This window comes from Neofelis nebulosa, chromosome 17 (assembly GCF_028018385.1).
Source record: "Neofelis nebulosa isolate mNeoNeb1 chromosome 17, mNeoNeb1.pri, whole genome shotgun sequence".
NCBI classification, from domain to species: domain Eukaryota; kingdom Metazoa; phylum Chordata; class Mammalia; order Carnivora; family Felidae; genus Neofelis; species Neofelis nebulosa.
Genome location: NC_080798.1, coordinates 41681784 through 41694604, shown reverse-complemented (window position 1 = coordinate 41694604; position 12821 = coordinate 41681784). Strand labels below are relative to the sequence as shown.

At 41.4% G+C, this 12821-nt stretch overlaps 1 long non-coding RNA gene across 2 annotated transcripts in view; it reads left to right on the top strand.

The window, feature by feature from the left end:
- Window positions 1-12192, top strand: part of LOC131499573 (uncharacterized) — an 815236-nt gene extending 803044 nt beyond the window's left edge. For both annotated transcript variants that reach the window (XR_009255960.1, XR_009255961.1), the window contains 2 exons: window positions 5732-5815; window positions 11633-12192. This is a non-coding gene — a long non-coding RNA (uncharacterized LOC131499573). The remainder of the gene's footprint in view (window positions 1-5731; window positions 5816-11632) is intronic.
- The last annotated feature ends 629 nt before the right edge of the window (window positions 12193-12821 follow it).

The window sequence follows — 12821 nt, the reverse complement described above, 5'->3', positions numbered from 1 at the left end:
CATTAAAAGGATCACTCACCACAATCAAGTGGGATTTATCCTGGGAATACAAGGGTGGTTCAATATTCACAAATGAATCAATGTGATACACCACATCAAAAAAGAATAAAAACTCTATGAACATCTCAAATAGATGCAGAATAAATGCAAAATTCAACATACATTCATAATAAAAATTCTCTACTAAGTGGGTTTAGAAACAACATACCTCAACACAATAAAGACTATATATGAAAAACCCACAGCTAGCATCGTACTCAATGGTGAAAAAGTGAGAACTTTTCCATTACGATCTGGAATAAGACAAGAATGTCCACTCTCACTGCTTTTATTCAACATGGTACTGGAAGTTGTAGCCACAACAATCAGACAAGAAAAAGAAATAAAAGGCATCCAAACTGGTAAGGAAGAATTAAAACTATTATTATTTGCAGATAACATGACACTATATATAGAAAACCCTAACGACTCCACCCAAAATGATTAGAAGTAATAAATGAATTCAGTAAAGTTTCAGGATACAAAATTAATACACAGAAATTTGTTGAATTTCCATACACTAATAAAAATTAGCAGAAAGACAAATTAAGCAAACAGTCCCACTTACAATTGCACCAAAAAGAATAAAATATCTAGGAATACACTTAACCTAGGAGGTGAAAGACCTGTACTCTGAAAACTATAAACCATTGTTGAAAGAAATTGAAGATGACACAAACAAATAGAAAGATAGTCCATTCTCATGAATTGGAAAAATATTGTTAAAATGTCCACACTACCCAAAAGCATTCTACATAGTCAATGCAATCCTGATGAAAATTCCAACAGCATTTTTCAGAGACCTAGAACAAAATAATACTAAAATTTGTACTGAACTACAAAAGAGCCCAGAAAGCAAAAGTAATCTTGAGAAAGAACAACAAATCTGGAGGTTTCACAACCCCAAATTTCAAGATACACTACAAAGCTGTGGCAGTCAAAATAGTATGGTACTGGTACAAAAGCAGACACATAGAGTAGACAGCAGAAATAAAACCATGTTTATATGGTCAATTAATCTATGACAACAGAGGCAAGAATATACAATGGGGAAAAGACAGTCTCTTCAATAAGTGGTGCTGGGAAAACCAGACCACTTTCTTACAGCATACACAAAAATAAATTCAAAATGGGTTAAGGACCTAAATGTGAAACATGAAATCATAAAACTCCTAGAAAAAAACACAGGCAATAACTTATTTGACACTGACCTCAGCAACACTTTTTCCAGATTCGTCTCTCCAGGCAAGGGAAATGAAAGCAAAAATAAACTATGGAACTACATGAAAATATAAAGCTTTTTCATAGTAAAAGAAACCATCAACAAAATGAAAGGCATTCTGATGAATGGAAGAAATAGTCATAAATGATATATTCAACAAGGAGTTAATATCCAAAATATGTAAAGAACTTACACAACTCAACACCAAAAACTCTAAACAATCTAATTTAAAAATGGGCAGAGGACCTGAACAGACATTTTTCCCCCCACAAAAGACATGCAGATGTGCAACACATATGAAAAGATGCTCAACATTACTAATCATCAGGGAATCCTAAATCTAAATCACAATGAGTTATCAGGTTACACCCATCAAAGTGGCTAAGATTAAAAAGGCGTGAAATAACAGGCATTAATGAAGATGTGGAGAAAAAGGAACACTCATGCACTTTTGGTGGGAATGCAAACTGGTGTAGCCACTATGGAAATCAGAATGTTGGTTTCCTCGAAAAATTAGAAATAGAAATACCATATGACCCAGTAATTCCAGTACTGGGCATTTACCAGTCAAGTCAAGATATGGAAGACCATACCAGTCAAGATATGGAAGGAACCCAAGTGTCCACTGATAAATGAATAAAGAAGATGTGATGTATATATACAATGAAGTGTTAGCCATGAAAAGGATGAGATCTTGCCATTTGCAACAACATGGATGGACCCAGAAGGTATTACGCTACATGAAATAAGCCAAAGACAAATGCCATATGATTTCACTTATACGTGGAATCTAAAAAACAAATGAATAAACAAACAAAAAGCAGAAACAGACCCATAAATACAGAGAAGAAACTGATGGCCGCTACAGGGGAGGGGTGGGGAAGGCTGCATACCATGGGTGAACGGGAGTGGGAGATAAAAGGCTTCCAGTTATGGAATGAGTAAGTCATGGAGATAAAAGGCACCAAATAACCTTAGGGTTTCTCGATTCCTCAACAGTCCCCTGCCAAGGGCTCATGCCAGTTATGAGATCTATGATCTAGAAGCAGAGTCCTGGCTTTGCTCATCTTATTATTTACGTTTACTTTTGGAATGAGGAAATGCTACGATTAGGGATGAAGAGATGGGTGGGGGTGCTGGAAGATCTAAAATGGCATGTGTTAAACTCTTGTCAGGGGAGGAAGGATGAAAATCCCTAGACAGGGACTTCATCCCCAGGATCTCCCAATAGAGACTACTGACACATTTTGGACACTGTTGGAATTCCTTCTGTGATGGTTAATTTTATGGGTCAACTTAGCTAGGTTGTGGTCCTCAGTTGTTTTGTCAAACACAAATATATTGTTTTGTTTTGTTTTTTTTATTTTTTTTTAATGTTTATTTCTTTACTTTGAGAGAGGGAGAGTATGTGTGAGCAGGGGAGGGACAGAGACAGAGAGGAGAGAGAGAATCCCAGGCGGGCTCTGAGCTGTCCACACAGAGCCCAATGTGGCGCTCGAATTCACGAAACTGTGAGACAGAGATCAAGAGTTGGATTGACGCTTCACCTAAGCCCCCAGGTGCCCCAGGTATGTTTTTAAAGAGTAACATTTAAATCAGTGGGGTTCGCATAAAGCAAATCACCATCCCTAATGTAAGTGGGCCCCATCCAATCAGTTGAAGACCTGAAGACCAAAGAGAGGTTTCCTGATGATGAAAGAATTCTCCTCAAGACCACAACATCAACTCTGACCTGAACCTCCAGCCCTTGAGCCTGCTCTATTTCAGGTTTGCCAGCGCCTACAATCCCATCAGCTAATTCCTCAAAATAAATCTCCACTTACCTATTTATCTATCTTTGCAGAGTCCTGACTAATCGAATGCACTTTCTTCTCAGGAAAGACTGGTTTTATTTTGCTGTAAAAGAATGGGAGCATAAAAGGGCTGTAGTAGAAGTGGCCTTAGCCCATCTGGCCAGTGTAAGCAAATCTGGGCCTAAATGATGGGAACGCTCCACTTCCTACAATGAAGGCAGATCTTCTTGCTGAGTGACAGTCAGGATCTCCTAGAATACCCTCCCGGCATGAGGGCCCCACCTTGCTCATGGACCACCCACAGACCCCCAGGCCTCCCATGCTGGCTTTGCCTTTCTCCCTGCTTTGTCTGACCCAGGACTCCTGCCACTATAAAAATTAGGAACTTAGAACAGAAGAAGTAAGGTTTCTTCTAGCTCTGCAGTTGTAGGAGTTTCACTTTGTTGAATGTTGGAATTAAAAGGGCAAAACCTCCACCCCAAACCTCTGCAGCCACCCCACGGACTGGCTGCAGAAGGGGAGCCTGGCGAGAGGTAATTAACCGCAGATCACTAACGGCTCAACGGGAAGGCCTGTGTCCAGGAATTCCTTTTGCCAGAGGTCCTGGGAGCATTTGCTACAGAGAAGCAAGTTTGCAAATAAGCACTTTCCTTTGTAAAGGCCCCCTTCCCCAGCTCCATTAGCTCCCAGCTCCTTTTTCAACTGCAAGGGCTGTCTTTTCATCTTGAACTTGACATATTCTTCTAGTTTAGCCCAGTCACACGGAGCCCTCTGGCAAGCCACTCTCTCTCCCACTGTGAATTGTTGCGAACCTCCTCGCAGAGAATAAAAATTCGGAGTCCGCCAACTTTTCCCCCACAACCCCCGACTTCGCCTCTCTTTGTGCTTAACAATGGACTGAGAGATCTTTGGTTTTCTTTGTCATCTGGAAAGATGTTGGAGTCAAACAAAGAACAAAAATTCCAGACGTGCTGAGAAAATGAAACTCTGTGTGTGTGTGTGTGTGTGTGTGTGTGTGTGTGTGTGTGTGTTGTTGGCATGGTCTCACCCACCACCGCCAAATGCCACTGATTAGCATTGTAACCCTCAGGAATGTATGTCATTTGGGGTTGAGTTAGTGGTTGGAGCAATGTTCCTTCCAACTTCCTGCTGGAAAATTTAACCTCTTTTTAGTCTTGAGTGAGGCAAGGAGGCTGAACACCATTTTATTTGTTCTTACCTGCGATGCATCTGTTCGATCCAGTTCCCGCTGCCCATTTCCACTGTCCTGGCACCATTCTCCTCTTCCTGGATCATCACAGTACATCCTAACTCTTCTCACCTCCTCTGCTTTACTCCCTCCAAAACATCTTCCTACCGCAGCTGGAGTGTTCCTTCTGAAATGCACATCTGACCACCTTGTTGCTCGTATCCTGGAGAATCAACTCTAAGTTCCTGGCTGGGCAGCCAAGATGCTTCCGGGTTCTGGTTGTATCCCTCGGCCCCCTCAATAATCCTCTGGTTAAATCGGCCTGTCTGCACTGTTCCTTATTTTTTTATTTTTTATTTTTTTTTTGCAGCTGGGTTTCCTTCTTGAAGTTAGTGGGGTTTTTTGTTGTTTTGTTTTGTTTTGTTATATAGTAAACTCTGCCCCTTCCCTAAATTCCTCTGGGTCCTCATCTACTCTCTCCACCCTGAAAAGTCTCTGTACTTTTTACTGATTTTCTTTGTTTGCAGTGCATCACCTGTATTCACTCACCTTTCTGGCCAGCCTGAGAGTCCTCTGTGTGGAAACTTTCTTTCTCTAATAGTGCAGCACCACAGTGCAAAGCACTGAGCATCTTCAGCTAACACCTCTGGAATAATGGGAGACTTAATACAATATAACGTAGGAATTAAGCACTCTGGCTCTATAACTGGATTCATGTGGATTTGAATCCCAGTATTCATTGCCTGAGCCTCCATTTATTCACCTGTGCAATGGGCACAACTATATCAACATCAGAGCACTTTTGGTCAAAATTCACTGAAATAATACCTACAAAGTGCTCAGCACACCCGTAAGAGATCATAATACCTCAATATTTACCATCGTTAGGTGGAACCGTTTGCTCCACTTGTGAGCTGCAACCCTCCATCTATTTCCACCCTCTTTGTTAAAGACCCTCTCCATCTCGAATCCCACTGAAGCCATCAACTCCAGGGAGAACAAAGAGTTAAGCCTGACTCTGTTCACCGCAAATCCACAGGCACTAAATAAGGCTCCAGCGTTCAGGCTTTAAGTATGGGCTGCCGTTAACTATAAACAGCTGTTGCAAGATAATAGCCTTCTACTGGTAAAATAAGGCCAGCCCCCCTCCTTCACAATGAAACCTTTCTTGCAAAGAGCATTGAGAACTGATAGATAGATCTCAGTCTGGCAGTAATCAGAATTAAAAGATGAGGAAAGGGGGGAGATTGTCAGGCTTCCCAGATCAAGCTGTCATGTATACAGCTATTCTGTTTCCATTTCCAGAAATGTTTCTTATCTGCAGTACATTCCCCCTGTTGTTCTCCTGGGGAAAAACAACTCTGCTCCCTTCCTGTGATGGCATTAACTCTAATAACTGGAAAAAGAGCAGACATTAGCCAAGAAGACATATGTATTGCTCTTTATACCACAGCCCTTTATTGAACTAATCCTCCCTTCTCATTTTAGGAAATTAAGTATGAATCAAAGCTCAGCAACGTGCATCCATATGGAATTTCGGAGCCTTTAGGTCCACCGCAGAATTTAACAAAGGTGAGATTCATGTGAGTTGCTTCTACTGCGTTGGAGACAGATGAAAGTCTTGGTTTGGGGAACTGATATGGAAGACACTGTTTCAGAAAACATCCAGACTTTATTAAGTACGTATCTGGTGTCAGGCACATAGTAGGTGCTTGATATTTGTGTGTTCTTTTGAGTCTGTTGAACACTTTCTACGTGTGAAGGGTGATAAAGGAACTCCAGGAATAAGTGAATTTACTTTCAGAGAATGGTTGATGGAATCACAGAATTTTTGAAATGGAAATTGAGTGGGTTTACTAGTGTAAATTCGATCTATCTATATATCTATCTACATATCTATATATCTTATCTATCTATCGAGTTTGATGAGACCTAGAAAATTAGGTGGTTTATACAGGGTCAACTAGCAAATTAGCAGAAACAGGAGATGTGCCGATCTGACTGCCAAGCGAGTGAGTTCAATCAGCTTACACGGAAAATCACGAGACTAAAGCAAAGTATCTTTGATAAACAAAATCCAGGAGGAACACTAGAAGCAGGCAGCACTCAGGAGTTTAATTCTGTTTATGACCTATGGTCTCAAGAGTGGTAGATGTTAACTGTTGATGTTTGTCTCCAGCGAGATAAGGCATCCTCAAGAATACCAGGGCACCGTGAGTGCTGTTTCATTAAAGAATGACCTGGACTATGGACTTGACCATTGCTTTGAAGGCATCCTTTGCATCTAGGATGAGGCGGTAATAACTAACACCCATAGTTACTGTTACTGTCTATTATGAACAGGTAAAGAATGGCCCGTGAGCTGGGTGCTCTAGTTAGTACTGTTTTATAAATTAGAAAACTAAGGTTTAGAAAGATTATGGAATTTGCTCATTGTCACCCAGCTAGGAAGTTCCCGAGCCCAGGTTTGAATTCTTTATCAACCTAGAGGTTGATTTTTTAAACTACTATAATGCCTCACTAAAATGTAATATGAAAAATCATATCCCTCTCGTGTGTGATATAACCACATTTTTGTTGTTCAGAATTGTACCATCCTGAGAAATAACTTCATATTCCTATTTCACACCAGTGAGATCTGTTGGTTTGTAAGCCTCCCAGAACTTCCCAGGTGTAATCTGAAACCAGCCCCCACTATTGGAGTGCAGGGAGAGGCCAAAGAAAGAGGAAACTTCAAGTTGGTAGATGGTGGACTTAATAGGCAATGGGAACTTACATGCAAGCTTGTCTTAGGCAGCAGCAAGATGAATGGATCCCTGTACCTTACCTGCCAAATCTTAAAAGTTTATAAAGAGGCCTTCAATGTTCTCAGTCACGTATACCATGCAAGTGTTTTCAATACCATGTCACAATCTCAAGGCTATGTCCTCGGAGCAGCCTCTGGGAACAGAAAAGGCACATTCCAAGGACAAGGAAAGGGGTGAGGGACCTCTGAGTGCCCAGGTCTAGCTCACGGGTCAAGTGACAGTCACATCTTTTTGGTGACATTCCCTGAGAAGATCTGAGACTCTGATAAGGCACATGGCTTGCCCAAGGTCACCCAGTTTGTAAGATATGAAAATTTCTAAAACCAAGTCCATTGCTACTTTCATGACAACATTACGGTCTCCTGGATTTTTTTTTTTTTTTTGAGAGTCAGAGTCAGAGAGTGAGAGAGTAAGAGTGGGGGGTGGGCAGGGAGGGGCAGAGGAAGAAGGAGAGGGAGAATCTTCAGCAGGCTCCATGCCCAGCATGGAACCCAATACCAGGCTTGATCTCATGACCTGAGCCAAAATCATAATCTGAGCCAAAATCAGGAGTTGGACACTTAACCAACTGAGCCACTCAGGCACTCCTCCCTGGATATTTTAAATCCATAAAGTGTTACCTATGCTGGGTTTCTAGCTAATCACACAAAAAAATTATAAGCCATTACTGGTATCAAAATGATCAAACCAATCAAAGAAAAATAAGGGACAAGTTAAGGCTGGGATTAGGGTGAAGACGGCAAATGTATCCCAACCTCTATGCCACTTCTAATCAATTACTCTTAGCTCCTGGAAAGCTGTACTAAAAAAGAGCATAAGTATATATGCTCCCAAAGCAAGCACAGATCATGAGATTTCTTCTGATCCCGATGGAAAAACATGTTTTGATGCTAAGTTTATTCCATGTTGGAAAGCATCGGTGGGGTTGGGGGGGGGGTGTATTATTTCCTTCCCCAGATGTACTTTCCCCTTTTCATTCCGCTCTGTGCTTGGCTTCATGGGGTCCCTCACCTCCCAGCTTCCAGATGGATTGGGCCAATGGGGAATCCATCAGGAGATTGAAAGGAGGGAGAAAAAAAAAAAAGACTGAGATGGTATCACTTATTCCCCTGGTTCCCTCACTGTGGGTACCATGGATGACTTCACCCCCCTCAAAAGGAAGGGCACAGCTCCTGTTAGAAGTCCTTCTGCTCTCAGGTCTCCCTCTCCAGATCCCAGTCACTGTTTCCCTCCCCTTGCTTCTTGACTCAGCTTGGGCTACTATACACATGTCCTGTGGGTTTGCTACATGGCACTATGTCTTAATAAATATTCTTTTTATTAAACTCTCAAGCCACCCAACTGGAATGCACTATAACCCTCACTGATGGAGTGGCCATGTTACAAGGGGATGGATTAGATACTCAGTCATGGATGAATGAGGAGTTAGCACTTGCCTCTCTTGTGAAGGGAATCCTAAGGATGCATTTTCTTTTCTTTTTTTCTTTTCGTAGCACATCATTGTAGACACTTCCCTCATCAGTCCAACCTCCTATGGCTGAAGGTGATGTTGCCTAGTGAAGAGGGCTGAGATTTCACACCAAATGGGACAGGCCTGGATTCGCATCCAGCCCTAACCATGACTGGCTACCCTAGCCTAAGCTTGGGTAGGATGGTCCGACTCTTGAGGCCTCAGTTTTGTACCCCCTTGAAAGTGGGAAAAAAACACCTACATTGCTAACTTAACAAATCATGGAGGGGATGGTGTTTGTAAAATTACCCTTTTACTTATGGCATTTGGCTAAATTGATATGGATCCACAGAGTGGAAATTTTTGGATAAGACTTTTTTTTCCATCTGCCCAAATTCAGTAAGGTAAAAGTGTTCTTTTTTTTTTTTTCCCAACGTTTTTTATTTATTTTTGGGACAGAGAGAGACAGAGCATGAACGGGGGAGGGGCAGAGAGAGAGGGAGACACAGAATCGGAAACAGGCTCCAGGCTCCGAGCCATCGGCCCAGAGCCTGACGCGGGGCTCGAACTCACGGACCGCGAGATCGTGACCTGGGTGAAGTCGGACGCTTAACCGACTGTGCCACCCAGGCGCCCCAAGGTAACAGTGTTCTTTCCCTCTTTCCATCCTTCCTTGTTGCTTCTTCTCAAACTTTAAGTGTTTGATTCAGTGGTTCTCACCTCCAAGAGTCCTCAAGACTCATAGAGCGGAAAGGTTTAACCATCAGCATTTTATGCCCCAAAACATCAGCAATCCAGACCCCTGGGGACAGATTCTCAAATTAGATGTTGAGCTTCCTGAAGACAGGGATCAATATTATTTATTTCTCTATCCCCAATTCCTGTTGCACAGTTTATACACAGTAAATGTTGATTGAGTTTATGCGTAATACTGGGTAATCTTGATTTCCACAGATTTAAGGCTTACCTAGTTTAAATACAGAAATGTTTACTTATTTTACTCATTTTGAATAACATTTTTTTAATTGTCACCATTTAAAATATTTGTACCTAAAAAAATATTTTGGAAACATTTTTCTGAGCACAGATTAGAGCACTGTGCTTCAATGAACCAGTGCTCTCAGGAGAAATGGAGGTGCCGAGACACTGTGCCCCCAAACTAAGCATTCCCTGACAGTTTCCTATTTTAAATACTTCATGCCTAGTCCTTCTAATACCTGCTTGCCTCTCTTCCAGTTTCTGTTTTGAATATTCTGTAAGCCTAGGTATCAAGTAATTACTGACATTTGAACTCTGTGTGTAAAATCAGAGTGAAAAATCTCTGAATATGTGTGTGCAAACAGAATGGGAATGGAATGAACACAACCTTCTCCGACTGTTCACAAGTTTTCATTCTTCTTTGTTTCTGAGTATTTAAAAAAATGATGTGAGATATGAGAAAATATTGGTACCTAAGAAGGACCTGGAAAGACAAAAGGGAACATCTGCTTTCTTTGTCAAAGGCGGCCATGGACCGCTTTACAGTGCTGTGATACAACATCTGGGCCTGGCATGCCTGTGGGGAGTTGTAAAGTCCATATATATGAAATCTCAGTCCCTCTAATATAGATTCTCACAGGAATCACAAATGAGGATGCAGTCTCAGGGTCAGATGACCTTTTTCTGGGGTTCTGTCCCCAAGTCATTAAGGGTGATGGAAATAGAAACACTCTGGGGAGTCAGGAGAAAGCTGGATCCTGGGGTTGAGTACCTTGTCCTCACTGTGGGCCACCAGAAAATCAAGCCCTCTCTGACCTTGCACTTATCTGTAAGATGGGGATAACCAGGTACCAGGTAAGACTTCCGAGGTGGGCATGAACATATGAAGAGGAAGAACAAATACAAGCATTTTGTAAAGACAGGGGTAACATGTCTCTTCAAATGTTCCTCCTGATGATGGTAATGATGAAGGCTCTTAACCAGTGGTGGCAGCAAATCTCACGTGCTCTCCTGAGCTTCTAGGGGAGAGATCCCTGGAGCAACCAGAAGGAATTTGAAACGCAAGCTTCTCTGGCCTTAGGGCAAGCTTCTCTTGCCACCTGGGAGTCTGCATGTAGATCGAAAGTGAACCCTAGTCCACTAGTCCATATATATGGACTTTACAACTCCCCACAGGCATGCCAGGCCCAGATGTTGTATCACAGCACTGTAAAGTGAGCCCTTACAGCTACCACTCAGTGTTCCGGACCAGGAGAGGATCTGTCTGTCCTCGGACCCTGCTATGTTTCTTTTCATCAGTGTGGCAGCCAGGAGACTCCTAGCCAGCTTTAATTCTCTACTGCAGGAATTTTTTCATGCTACGCTCTGGTAGAGTTTATTCTATTCCTCTCTGTAGATTCTAATCTTTCTCTTCTACTTTAAAGGCCAGTAGAGACATTTTCTAAATGTCAGTTAATTCAACTTATTTTTGAGCATGTGATAGGAGTGCTGTAAACAATGAATGACTAGGGAATGAATAGATGATGAAGAGTGAATGAATAATTGAAGTGTACAGCACAAAAGGATAAGCCTTAATGCATGAACATAAAAAAATCATTTAGGAAATCAGGGGAACCCCAGAAAGAAATGTAGACCGTGACAAGAGACTCCAACTGTATTTCAAATGTGTAAGACAATCTCACTGAAGCAGGCAGCGGGAGAAGGTGCTGAGAGCGGTAACTTTGGAAGTAAGTGGTCTGTAAGATTAACGGCAAAAAGAACCACACATAAGCACTGTACTCAGGTTGATAATGCTGTTTCTCCAAGGGCTACAGGTTAATAATTCTGATGCAGTTAGACATGCATACTGGAACTAAACAATTCAGTAAATGGATGGCAGGTGATGGGAGCTGGGTTTCTCACTGTTTAAGTAGGAATTTACAGATAAGCAAGGTAAGGAGGATAGAGTGATTAATGCAATGGATTAAAGCTGGAGATAGGAGTATGAACTCATGTTTAGCTGGATATAGATACAGATGGTTATGGCAGAAATATTCATGTGTGTATATACGTAAGTGTGTGTGCATATAGACAGATAGATAGATAGATAGATGCATATATACAGGAGTTGGTATACAGATACATACATAATACTCATAATTTTTTTTTTCTCAGCTGAGAAGACCAAGAAGAAACAACACCCCAATAGCAATGTGCACAGCTAGAACCAAGATCTTGGTTAGTGAACTGGGCTTCTAGAAGAAATTGCTGACTTCAGTGCCACAGCAGGAAGTAAGCAAGATGAGCCTGGATCAGAAAGACTCATCAGACTCTTGGTTTCAGCTCAGGTCACAATCCCACGGGTTGTGAGATCAAGCCCCACGTCAGGCACTGCAGTTATAGCACGGAGCCTGCTTGGGATTCTCTCTCTCCCTCTCTCTCTCTGCCCTTTCCCAGCTCTCATCCCACTCTTTCTCTCAAAGTAAATAAATAAACTTTAAAAAGAAAAGGAAGAAAGTACTCAAAAAATTAAAGAGTTTACATTGATTGGGGTGGGGGGAGTCAAAGAGGCACAGAAATCAGCTGAAAGAACTTTTTCAATGGCCAAAGCTGGTATAATTTAAACAACAAAATTAAGTAGTACTGTATTAAAACCAAAATAGAGAATAAATATTTATGAGTCTATACTTGTCTGAATAAGTGATTAAATAAATGTAATTGAGAAAAGAGACATACATCCTGTGTGGAGTTCCAAATAATTATGTAGACACCTTGCCCTTAAGAAGGGGGAGGCATAACTCCAGACTCCTCAAGTTTGGTCTCTGCACAGTGACTTTGTTCCAAAAAAATATGAAAAAGGGAGAAACATGAGTAATTTAACAGTAGAGAAACTTGACGAACACTACCTCAGCCAGGGGATGAAAGTCAAACATCCATAGACGTAAGTCATGTGGATACTAAGAATCCTTGATATGATAGGAGAGAAGTGAAACTTGACCACTGTGGTCTTACTCTCAAAACTCCCCAACATTAACTCTGAAAACTATACAACAACGATGAAAGAAATTAAAGATGACACAAAGAAATGGAAAGATATTCCATGTTCATGGATTATAAGGACAAATATTGTTAAAATGTCTATACTCCCCAAAGCAATCTACACATGTAATGCAATCCCTATCAAAGTACCACCAGCATTCTTCACAGAGCTACAACAAAAAATCCTAAAATTTATATAGAACCACAAAAGACCCCGCAGAAGCAGAGAAACCTTGAAAAAGAAAAGCAAAGCTGGAAGCATCACAATTCCAGGCTTCAAGTTATATTACAAAGCTGTAGCGATCAAGAGTATGGTGCTGGCACA